At 40.3% G+C, this 12,473-nt stretch overlaps 1 protein-coding gene across 5 annotated transcripts in view; it reads left to right on the forward strand.

Annotated features, from left to right (window-relative positions):
- atp2b2 (ATPase plasma membrane Ca2+ transporting 2) overlaps positions 1-12,473 on the forward strand; it is a 467,634-nt gene that overhangs the window by 102,601 nt on the left and 352,560 nt on the right. The window contains exon 1 of one of the 5 annotated variants that reach the window (XM_060910548.1): positions 4,172-4,216. The exons of the other annotated variants lie outside the window; for them this stretch is intronic. The gene's annotated coding sequence lies outside the window, so the exon portion shown is untranslated. Of the gene's footprint in view, positions 1-4,171; positions 4,217-12,473 lie in introns of those variants that run through there. 5 annotated transcript variants of the gene reach the window in all.

Below are 12,473 nucleotides of genomic sequence, written 5' to 3' on the forward strand. Positions count from 1 at the left end.
AGTAATATCACTTGCAAAATATCTGCACACTCATACTGGTATTCTGTGCTCACTGTTACTTATATTTATACTTATTTATATTTACTATTTCATCTTTGCACTATGCACCTATTGCACCAAAAGGGAAAATCCTTTCTGTGATGAACAGCTAAAATCCAGATTCATATATCAGTAATATCACTTGTAAATTATCTGCACACTCATACCGTCATTCTGTGCACACTGTATACGTATAGTAATACTAATATTAATAAAAATATATACTAATATATATATTTATCTATTTCATACTTGACTTACTTGGATTACTTTGCACTATGCACCTATTGCACCATTTTTTTTTGTTTGTTTGTGTATACGCTTTTTACCTGTTTTTGTACTATGAGAGCTAAGTGAAACCGGAGTCAAATTCCTCATGTGTGTCCACATACCTGGCAATAAAAGTGATTCTTCTGATTCTTCTTCTAAATTTACTCTACCCTGAGTAAAATAAGTTGAGCCAAGAGAATTGCTTAATGCAGACAGAATGTCATTTCATCACATGGAAATACATTCCATGATTCAATTATGTTACTTCAGAGACTAACTTTTGAATATCCATCCATCATCTGTAGCCACTTATCCTGTGCAGGGTCGCAGGCAAGCTGGAGCCTATCTCAGCTGACTATGGGTGAGAGGCGGGGTACACAGCAGGGGACAAGTTGCCAGGTCATCGCAGGGCTGACACACTCAGTGCATTTACATGCACATAGAGAAAATCGAATTTCTGCCGTAGCTCAACTGAAATTGAAGTTCTAAATGCCATGGAAACACCTTAGCTCAGCTGAAATCGAACCGAACTGGATTTCTCGTAATCAAGCTACGCGACCTAGATTATGCGATTGTAGCCGAGCTACTTAGTGCATGTAAACCCTATCGAGTTACGTAGTCGAGCTACTTACTTCAGCACTGCCCCTTCCGGAAGTGACGACTGACGAGTCCACAAGCGGGAAACACAACAGCCTCGGTCGGCATGACAACAGTAGTAGTAGCGAGCAGCAGAAGAGGTCAGGAGGAACAAGGAGAACGAACTTCGTCGTTCTTCTTGTGAACATGAAACTGATAACTTTGTTTATACTCTTGAATAGCTCTTCTTCATGACGACAACCGGAAGTGTACCAACACGATGGGGCGTGTAGCGCCACCTGTGGCTCGGGTGCACAATGTACCTCACACAATAGCTCGATTTCCTTGTGTGCATGTAGGATTGGATTTCACTGGCACCCCTGCTGGGACCCTTAGCTCGATTATCGACAGTAGCTCGATTTGGATGTGCATGTAAACGCACTGACTGAGGCCAAGTTTACATTAGACCGTATCTGTCTCGTTTTCTTCGCGGATGCACTGTCCGTTTACATTAAAACGCCTGGAAACGCCGGGAAATGGGAATCCGCCAGGGTCCACGTATTCAATCCAGATCGTGTCTGGTCCGGTGCTGTGTAAACATTGACGATACGCGGATACGCTGTGCTGAGCTTTAGCTGGCGTCGTCATTGGACAACGTCACTGTGACATCCACCTTCCTGATTCGCTGGCATTGGTCATGTGATGCGACTGCTGAAAAACGGCGCAGACTTCCGCCTTGTATCACCTTTCATTAAAGAGTATAAAAGTATGAAAATACTGCAAATACTGCCCATTGTGTAGTTATGATTGTCTTTAGGCTTGCCATCCTTCCACTTGCAAGTGGTAAGTGACGCGCATGCCCGACATGCACTGAGATCACACACACAGCGGCTCAGTCCCAAATCACTGCTCGTGCGCTCCACTCGCGCACTCTGTGAGCTGCGCAGGGCCGGAGTGCGCACCCTCCAGAGGGCACTCGCTGTTCAGGGCGGAGTGATTTGGAGCGCAGGATGCCTGCGGAGCCAAGCGTATCCGTGTATTGGTGTTGCTGTGTGCACGCGAATTGTGTATTGGCGTTGCTGTGTGCACACTAATCGTTTTAAAAACGTTAATCTGATGATCCGGTCTAATGTAAACCCCACCTGAGACAAACAACCATTCACACCTACAGTCAATTTAGAGCCACCAATTAGCCTAATATGCATGTCTTTCAGGGAAACCCACATAGGCACAGGGAGAACATGCAAACTTCACACAGAAAGGCCTTCGTCAGCCACTGGGCTCGAACCCAGGACCTTCTTGCCGTGAGGCAACATTGCTAACCACTATACCACTGTGCCACCCTAACTTTTGAATATAAGCAACTAAATCTATACCCTGCTTTGTGTCAAGGGTGGAAACAAAACACAAACAGGAGATCTTGCAATAAAACTGTAACTGTATTTAAATGTAACAATGTGTCCATGTCTTTGTAATCACATTCCTTTTGGAAATTTGTACAACATTTACAGTGAACAATGACTGCAATTTAAGTGTTAAGTGTTTTTACAGCTTGTTTGGCATCAATAGTGGGAACTTAACACAAGACAAACAAAAGTTGTTGCCATAAAATTTTTTCCTGAAATAGGCAATGATAGTGCAAAAATGAGGCGGCACGGTGGTGTAGTGGTTAGCGCTGTCGCCTCACAGCAAGAAGGTCCTGGGTTTGAGCCCCGGGGCTGGCGAGGGCCTTTCTGTGTGGAATTTGCATGTTCTCCCCGTGTCCGCGTGGGTTTCCTCCGGGTGCTCCGGTTTCCCCCACAGTCCAAAGACATGCAGGTTAGGTTAACTGGTGACTCTAAATTGACCGTAGGTGTGAATGTGAGTGTGAATGGTTGTCTGTGTCTATGTGTCAGCCCTGTGATGACCTGGCGACTTGTCCAGGGTGTACCCCACCTTTCGCCCGTAGTCAGCTGGGATAGGCTCCAGCTTGCCTGCGACCCTGTAGAAGGATAAAGCGGCTAGAGATAATGAGATGAGATGAGATAGTGCAAAAATAATTAACAATGTCAATTCCTTGCAAAGAATACAAAAATAAAAAAATAGTTTGTGCCTCCATTTTTTTATGAAAAACTGATAAATAGTAGAGCACACTGCTTCCCTTATTTTATTATCCTTCTCCTCTCGCAATATCTTCCATGATAATGGCCTTGATTTTCTTGGTTACACGTTGAAACTAGGTAGCCTCGGTTCAGTTTAACATGAATTAATCTAATTCATGTGAGGTTGTTGAATTTCATGCAAATGCTACACGATTTAATCATGTTCATCTTGGAAACATGAATTTATTTCATAGAAAATACATGCTACACCTCCGTAAATGTAACACCAAGCCAGTTTCCTTTTTTTGAGTGTTGAGTCTGGACCTCATGGAAAATATGAACATTTTCTTGCTAAGTGTTGGCAAATAAATAAGAAAGACTCTGTATAGCAACATTTACACAAAATTTCACTTGACATTAGCTACAAACTGAACGTCCATGGGTTCCTCTATATTGAGAAATGTCAACAACTATATTGTGAACTCAGAGTCACTGAAAAACATTCTCATAGAATATCACAAGAGTGCTTCATTTATATGCAAATGCGTTGCTTTGTCAAATTATTGCTGGCTCTTGTTCACTGACCTGGCAACATCCATGATGTCTTCAGTTAACATAAAAGCATTGTGGGACAGAAGGTTGAGCAGTTCTTTGACAATAAAATTCTGCTTGATTTCTTTTCTGGCTTAAATACACACATTGTCCCAAAATCCCAAGGAAAAGGTCATTCATAAATACTCAAAACCCTTCCATATGACAGACATCCATCCTTTAACGCTTCTCTGAAACAGATAGATGGGATTAGTTTCTGACTAGAGCTGCACCGCCGCAAATCCACTCGATAGTTTATGCCATAATGACTTTCAAGATGCAGATTATGCGGGATTTTCTGAGGATAATAAAAAGAGCTGTGTTGGCTGGTGCGGGAACAGAAACCTCAGATGAGACAAAGAGAGAGAGAGAGAGAGAGAGAAGAGAGATACAGTCACCTGCTGGTGGACCTCATGCAGCTGTTCTCTCTCTCTCTCTCTCTCTCTCTGACCTTACACGATCTGAGCTTTTAGATCTGCACTGCCATTTTTACCCAGAATGCCGTGGCCAGCCTCAGGCCTCCCCTGCACGCTTTTCTCATCACAGATGCACTGTGTGCATGGAAAAGCGCCGAGCTCCACTGTCGCGACGCTATTTTTAGTCTCCTACAACCACAGGATGTTCATGTAATCGGTGCCATGGGCCTGAGATGCTGCAGAGTAAGTGCTTTACTTTCTTACTTCTCACTGGGTTAATTTGATTTTGTAGGATTTGAACTGTTGGAAATGAGATTTTTGTCAAGCAGTTGCTTGTTTATGGTGCCACGTGCTGCGTGTTCATTTACAGATGCGTCCTGCTTTAGGATGGAGCTGAATGAAACGTTCAGTTGATTTAGATTAAGGTGACCAGACTTCTGAGAAGAAAACCGGGGACATTTTCAGTTCGGCAGTGAAAATATCATTAAAACATCTAATGTTTTCATCTTTATAATAAAAAGAGGGGACATTTCTGGTTTTCATGTATTTTGATCATGCATTGCATAAAAAGTGAGATTTCCTTCACTGAGTGCACTGTAGGCCGATTCTGCAACTGCTTTAGGTTCACGTTCATTAAAGACAATGTGAAAATCTCTGGTATGGGTACATAGTTTCGATTTATAGACTCTTAAATTGTGGGCTAACTGAAATAGATGTTTTAGACCCATGAAAGTAAATATATAAAATTAATTAATTACCATATATGGCACTAGTAATGGACAATGTATTTAAAAATATACAAAACACACAACACAATTTAAATAAGCAGTTTACTTCAAGCCAAGCAATTTCAAGGTATGGTAACATTTCTCTCATCTCATTATCTCTAGCCGCTTTATCCTGTTCTACAGGGTCGCAGGCAAGCTGGAGCCTATCCCAGTTGACTACGGGCAAAAGGCAGGGTACACCCTGGACAAGTCGCCAGGTCATCACAGGGCTGACACATAGACACAGACAACCATTCACACTCACATTCACACCTACGGTCAATTTAGAGTCACCAGTTAACCTAACCTGCATGTCTTTGGACTGTGGGGGAAACCGGAGCACCCGGAGGAAACCCACGCGGACACGGGGAGAACATGCAAACTCCACACAGAAAGGCCCTCGTCAGCCACGGGGCTCAAACCCGGACCCTCCTGCTGTGAGGTGACAGCGCTAACCACTACACCACCGTGCCGCCCATGGTAACATTTGTTATTATTATTATTATTATTGAGGCTACAAATGATTCCCAATCTCCCATAGCCTAAATTGTAGCCATAGCTGAATTGATGACCTTGCCTAAATGAGTAGCCTTAATCAAAATGTGTAGTCCGCTACACATCACAACAAATTATACAAATTACTGATACTTTGGTAACATTACCATAAGCCTACAGCTTTATATAGCCAGCTACTCTACGGGATAACACACCAATTTGTGTGTAAGTTAGCCTATACTGTTGAACTGTTACAATTTTACCTCAGCTGGATTTCTGTTACAGCAACGCTACATCTAGCAACAACTTCAGCTGACTGATTGGCGCTGATCTTTCTCCTGCTAGCATTGGCCGCAGTAGGCTACGGTTTGTTAGGTCAACTGCTACATCTCAGTACAGTGTGACAAGCAATGTTATGTCATATACAGCATTGCAAAATGTAGCTTACACATTTAAAGGCTGAGTAACATAGATGACAAAGACTATGGTTCACCTGTCCAGGAACAGAAGAAGCAATCTGTCAAAGCTGAATGAATGACTTTAGTTTAGGCAAAGATTCTTGTGCAGGGGTGGATCCAGGAAAATGGAAAGGGAGGGGGGTGGGTAGGTGGGTGAACCCAGTGAGGCCGGGGATCCGGGGGCCTCTGCAGTTTTTAAATGCCTGGAGATGCATTTTGAGCTGTCAGAGACATGTTGTCAATGAACTGTCTTAGGCTACATCCACACGACAACGGCAACGAGATGTTATTTAAAAATATATCGCATCCAAATGGGCAACGATCAGTAAAATATCAGGTCCATATGGCAACGCAACGCTTGCTGAAAACGATGCAATACACATGCCACACCTCTAGGGGCGCTGTAAGACGGTCCCTTCGGAGACAACAGACCAATAGAAGAAGTAAGGACGCATGCGCATAAACTTTTATGCGCGAGACTTCATATTAGCCACAAAGTCAGGAAAATCTGTTCGGAAAATTACATTATAATGACCAAATACTGTACAATGAAAAGTATTTTTCCAGTCTCACCTGTAAGGTAATCCCATGTGATCTTGTTTGGACGGCAAACCTGTTGGTACAGTTAAACGCAGCTAATCTTTATTCTCCGCTTTGACCTATCCAATATGGCGGCGAGGATGACGTATGATTCTACGCGGAAGGCGGCGTCTTTAATGGTCCGGAATAAATTGAATGCTACACGTTGATGGATTAATTTGTTGTTTCTCACCTGTGAAAGGTAATCCCATGTGATCTCGTTTGGACGGTAAACCTGTTGGTACAGTTAAACGCAGCACATGAATCTTTATTCTCCGCTTTGACCTATCCAATATGGCGGCGAGGATGACGTATGATTCTACGCGGAAGGCGGCGTCTTTAATGGTCCGGAATAAATTGAATGCTACATGTTGATGGATTAATTTGCTCTTCTACGCCCTTTTTGAGGAATGTATTGTAGGACTTAAACCATCATCTGAAGAGGTGAGATCGCTTCTTTTTTTCCCTATTTTTGCTGGCGGGATTGACTCTGCCCTAAGGGCAGAGTCTCTCTCTCTCTCTCTCTCTCTCTCTCTCTCTCTCTCTCTCTCACTTTGCACCATTACACAATAAATATTCACAGTGAAAATATTTTGTAAGCGCGTTTCATGAACCAAGTTATAGGATTTGTTGACAACTCGCATCGAGTTCGTTACACTTCTACCCGGCGTGAAGCACTCACAGTCATGTGGTTGTGACGTCATCGTAAACAAATCCGTTCTACTCATCCAGACGACTTCGCAACGGCAACGTTGCCAGATCTTTCCACTCTGGAACCCGTTCTCAAAAAGATTGCGTTTTGGGCACCCAAAACGCCGGTGCCATGTGGACGCCAGGCCTAAATGATAAGAAATTGTATCGGAGTCACCTGAATCCGTTGCCGTGTGGACAGGGCCTTAAAGAAAATGGTCATATCAAAAATGTTTTAAAAGTAGGAACTTTCAAAACCGTTTTATTAGTCACTGAAAATGATATTGTCAGAGTTCCAGGTATATGCATAGAACATAATTACAACTGATATATGGTAATATTTATGAAAGTTGCATTGTCATATAATGCTTTACCACATGACACACTACAGTGTAGTACACTGACCACAAAACACCTCATATCAGTAAATTATTACTATTTTAGCAACTGCAATCTGAGCTCCTGATCAGGACATTCAATGTACATATAAGACAGTGGATATACCCAGGTACACTGAGGGAATGTAAGTGACCACTTAAGACGCAGCTTAATCCCGAGATAACTATAAACAAAGACTGCAAGAGTTGTATGTCTATAATACAAAGCCATTAACTGCAATCTGAGCTCCTGAGTCTAATAGACTGAGAGAACGATACAATAATTGTGTGAGTTGCATGTGAACAAGTCCTATAATAAGTCTTAGTTCCCAAGACTCAGGGGATTTCAAGCAGATTTTCTTCAGAGCCGTTACAAAAATCATCTCTCACAGACCTATCCAGCCGCTGTCGTAAAAATCAAAGTGAGGCTCAGCCCAAAACGGCATGTGTCCCATGTACATACACAGGGTATAGTAAGTACAGGGATACACTATTAATAAATGCGAGCAGGAGCCGGATAGCCGACACGTGTGTGTAAGCAGTAAGCCTGCTGTAGCATCTTATCATTTTGTCTTGTGAACATGCCTGTTACCGATACCATAACCATAAAAGGATGGCGCACACCCTTTACATGTATTCTACAGTGCAGTTTGGGAATACAGTATGTTATTATGTCGATGCACGAAGTTCTCGCGTCCTGTTAAAATCCAACAGGACTCATCCAGCTTGCTTTTCACTGCATTCGTGTCACAAGCAAAAAACCCTAAACTAGGACCTATTAAATATAAATTAATACCATAAACTCTTCAGCTGAATCCCACATAACGATTTATGTTGTTTATTTTTTTAAACCTTATTAATTAAAAAATGGTGGGCACATCTCGATATCTGCAGTACAATCAAGTCACAATTCCAAATAGCCATATACTAAAACTTTTTTTTTTTTTGGATGGGGAGGCGCATGCCGGGTGCTCACCCCCCCCTTAAATCCACGCCAGTTACGCACCGCTAAAAAGTTGTTTCTCAGTTCCACCAATCAAAATACTTGACAGGCTATCAGGTGTTCTAGAACATCTCTGCTATCGGCCTGAGCCCGTCTTAAAGTGATCCACAAAACAATCCGCGAGGCGTTTGCTGAAATCTGGTAGATGTTTCGGTCTGGTTTTTTTTTTTCCCAGGTCTGTCGGTCATGGTTAAAAATGGAGACATTTCCGGGAACAGCTCCAGCCGGGGACAGGCCACCCAAAACAGGGACTGTCCCCGGAAAACAGGGATGTCTGATCACCCTAATTTAGATTTAGGTTTACATTCCTTGTGTCTTGCTAGATATTATTAAAAAACTTTTTTATTTTCTCAGAAAAAAATAAGAGTTTGCTTATCGTTAAACGTATTACGTAATAAATGTCAGGTAAGGGCTGGGGTACAAAAATATATTACAATCTCCTAGGGCTGCATACACTACCGTTCAAAAGTTTGGGGTCACTTTGAAATTTCCTTATTTTTGAAAGAAAAGCACTGTTCTTTTCAATGAAGATCACTTTAAACTAATCAGAAATCCACTCTATACATTGCTAATGTGGTAAATGACTATTCTAGCTGCAAATGTCTGGTTTTTGGTGCAATATCTCCATAGGTGTATAGAGGCCCATTTCCAGCAACTCTCACTCCAGTGTTCTAATGGTACAATGTGTTTGCTCATTGCCTCAGAAGGCTAATGGATGATTAGAAAACCCTTGTACAATCATGTTAGCACAGCTGAAAACAGTTTAGCTCTTTAGAGAAGCTATAAAACTGACCTTCCTTTGAGCAGATTGAGTTTCTGGAGCATCACATTTGTGGGGTCGATTAAATGCTCAAAATGGCCAGAAAAATGTCTTGACTATATTTTCTATTCGTTTTACAACTTATGGTGGTAAATAAAAGTGTGACTTTTCATGGAAAACACAAAATTGTCTGGGTGACCCCAAACTTTTGAACGGTAGTGTAAATTATCATATTTTAATTACATCTTTATTGACAGCTCACGCAATTCAATAAATATAGGATTGCTTATCTATTAAAGACTGACCCATTGTAGTTTTTATCCATTTAATGTTGTGGAACGTCTGCAAAAAACATTAGTTCCTGTTATCACTTACATTATAACAGCTAGAAGCAGTCGTTCCTTCACCAGCTTCTCTCTTTCTTTTCTTTCTTTTGAAGTTAATAAGAAAAACAATGCAGCAGATTTAGGTTTATATTCCTTGTGTCTCACTAGATGTTATCAAAACTTTTTAAACATTTTTTTCAGAACAAACAAGTTTGCTTATGTGATTTAAAAAAAAATCCAATACTGTGATCATAAGCAATAATAAATGTCAGGTTAAGATTGTGGTACGAAAGTGTAATATCAACACGATATATATTACAATCTAGTGCTCCAAAAATTAATCATATTCTAATTACATCACCATCATCCTTGTGTTTTGTTCAATTAAATGAATATAGGATTGCCTTGAATGATGTGAAAAAAAAAGACTGTTAATTTAAACTCAAATGATTTTCTTCTGAAATGTTTGTGATAAATAATCATGTTTTTAATATCAAGTAAAATAAAATTGATTATCGTACCATTATCCTGCAGCCCTGTACTGGGGGGGATTAATTGTGTACACTGTGCATCTTTGATTTTTAAGTTAATTCTGCCTCAGTGTTAGTTTATGCAGTTTTTCTATATTCATCTTTATAACAAATATTTTCTCCCTTGCCTTTGACATGATGGAATGATGTGTACAGGAATAGGGATGGTGCAGTGCTCTTTTTTTTTTTTTTTGCTTTTTATAAATCAATAGTGTCTGGGTGCATATACAGTCTGTTTGGTTTCATAATGCTGGCTATAACTAGTACTGCATGTGTGTGAGAGAGAGAGAGAGAGAGAGAGAGAGAGAGAGAGAGAAATGACCCAGATTTGAACGTTAGGTAGAAGCTTAACCCACAGCTATAATGCTGCACATCTGTGAGATTTGTCTGGACGTTCTCTCGAGACCTGAGCTTCCGCAGCCTGCAGAAAAATGAAATATGCTTAAAGACAGTATTTTGATTTCTTTTCTGTTTTTACTCTTTGGTGTGGAAGTGCATGGGAACTCACAGGCAGCTTCTTATGTCCTGAAATGGAAACCTAAGCATTTACATAACGTCTGCAACACACAAAAATTAAAGACATGACTGCAAACACTTAGGAAAACTTGGCTTCAGTGTCATAAATATGCGTTACGAGCATTTACATAGCATTCCACCCAAATGATTTAGTTGATTTATGTAAGAGAAAGGTGATAATGTTTAAGTCAGAGGCAGGTGTTGGGTTTTTAAAGGCAGCAGTTTTCTTGATCAATTTGTAAATTATGTGTTGAGGCAGAAAAAAAAAGCCACCTGACTGAGAAAATGACATGGAATTATAAAACGCTCCCAATCTTCACCTTGTTCCCATGATAAATCTCTGTTGCATGGCCTACATTTGCATATTGTAACATAATTAGCTCATATTTTATGTCGCAATAAGATTCATCACAGTTCAGTATTAAATAATTTCCTGTTTAACACTAAATTTCCTGATGACATTTTCAGCTGACAGTTCCTTAAAAAAAAAACGCAGAAAAAAATGCTACAGTGACATTTCTTTTGCATTTTAACAAGTCAGCCCATTTAACATAATTTCCCCAGAGGGAAAAAAAAGTGTTTATAAATTTTAAGATAACTTTAAATACTAATTTTTCATGTTGAATCTTTGTTGATTCAGTAGATTTGTTTGGTATTTACCAGCATGGATGATATTAGACAAAATGCTTGTATGTTGAAATTGCAAATTAAGTCATGAGCAAATTAATGATTTTTAAAATATGGATGGTTTACTTAATAAAGAGGTAAAAATGAGGGAATCCCCCCCCCCCCACACACACACACACACAATATTTCCCACTGATAAACTGCAGCAGGGCAGGCGAAGACCAACCTTTTGAATGAATGAATGAATGAATGAATGAATGAATGAATAAGTAAGTAAATAAATAAATAAATAAATGGGGGGGTGTTAATGTTTAAAATAATTATTTTGTTGTAATAATTTCCTAGGACTTTCCCTAATCAAGAACGTAATGACCACAGTGCCTCAGTGTTATGCCATTTCATGTTGTCCTGTTTGAGTGTCCTGTTGTGCTGAGTTGAATGATTTTTACATTATTTTAATTGCTTAGTGTGGGGTAAAATATATCAGAACTTAATATATCAAAGAAAAAGGGGTATCCGTCGCACTGGATGTGTATTTTTAATAGCAGTTAAGAGCAGGCCTCTGAGGAATCTCCCTTGTCTCTATGGTGACATTCAAACTACCGGTAGCGTGTAAGTTCACCAGAGTTGCAATCAATATTTCCTCTCGAGGGCTTGAGGAGAGAATGCTGATGCAGTTAGATAACACTGTTTGTAACACCACCATAACGTTTGTAGATGACACAGGTTCTCCTGTGGCTATATATGTCCTTGAGATGACCTTGTATGCAATAATTTTAACATCCTGAGCTGTGTGTAGTGTAACCTGAGTTAGTAACAGAATTTAATTTCACAGAACATAGTCACACATTTTAACAGTATGAGTGAATCGGTATTGTTTCTGTTTACACGGGCATTCAGAAATATTTTTAAAATACAGTTTTTACGTAATTAATATATCATGAAACAAAAGTATATATTAATTAAAAGAAAAATATTTCTCAATAGAGTCTAATTATACAAGGATTCACTGCATAAAACTTAAGACATGCATTTTTTTTGTTTCAGAAATTCGTCGATAAAAGTTTTAATTAATCTGAATATCTTGCATGCATAATTATTATTTTTTTAAACTGTCGGTGCTGCTGTTGGTGTAGTGGTTAGCACTGTCACCCCACAGCAAGAAGGTCCTGGGTTCGAGCCCAGCGGCCGACGAGGGCCTTTCTGTGTGGAGTTTGCATGTTGTCCGTGTGGGTTTCCTCCGGGTGCTCCGGTTTCCCCCACAGTCCAAAGACATGCAGGTTAGGTTAACTGGTGACTCTAAATTGACCGTAGGTGTGAATGTGAGTGTGAATGGTTGTCTGTGTCTATGTGTCAGCCCTGTGATGACCTG

The sequence above is a fragment of the Neoarius graeffei genome, chromosome 26, assembly GCF_027579695.1.
Source record: "Neoarius graeffei isolate fNeoGra1 chromosome 26, fNeoGra1.pri, whole genome shotgun sequence".
NCBI classification, from domain to species: Eukaryota; Metazoa; Chordata; class Actinopteri; order Siluriformes; family Ariidae; genus Neoarius; species Neoarius graeffei.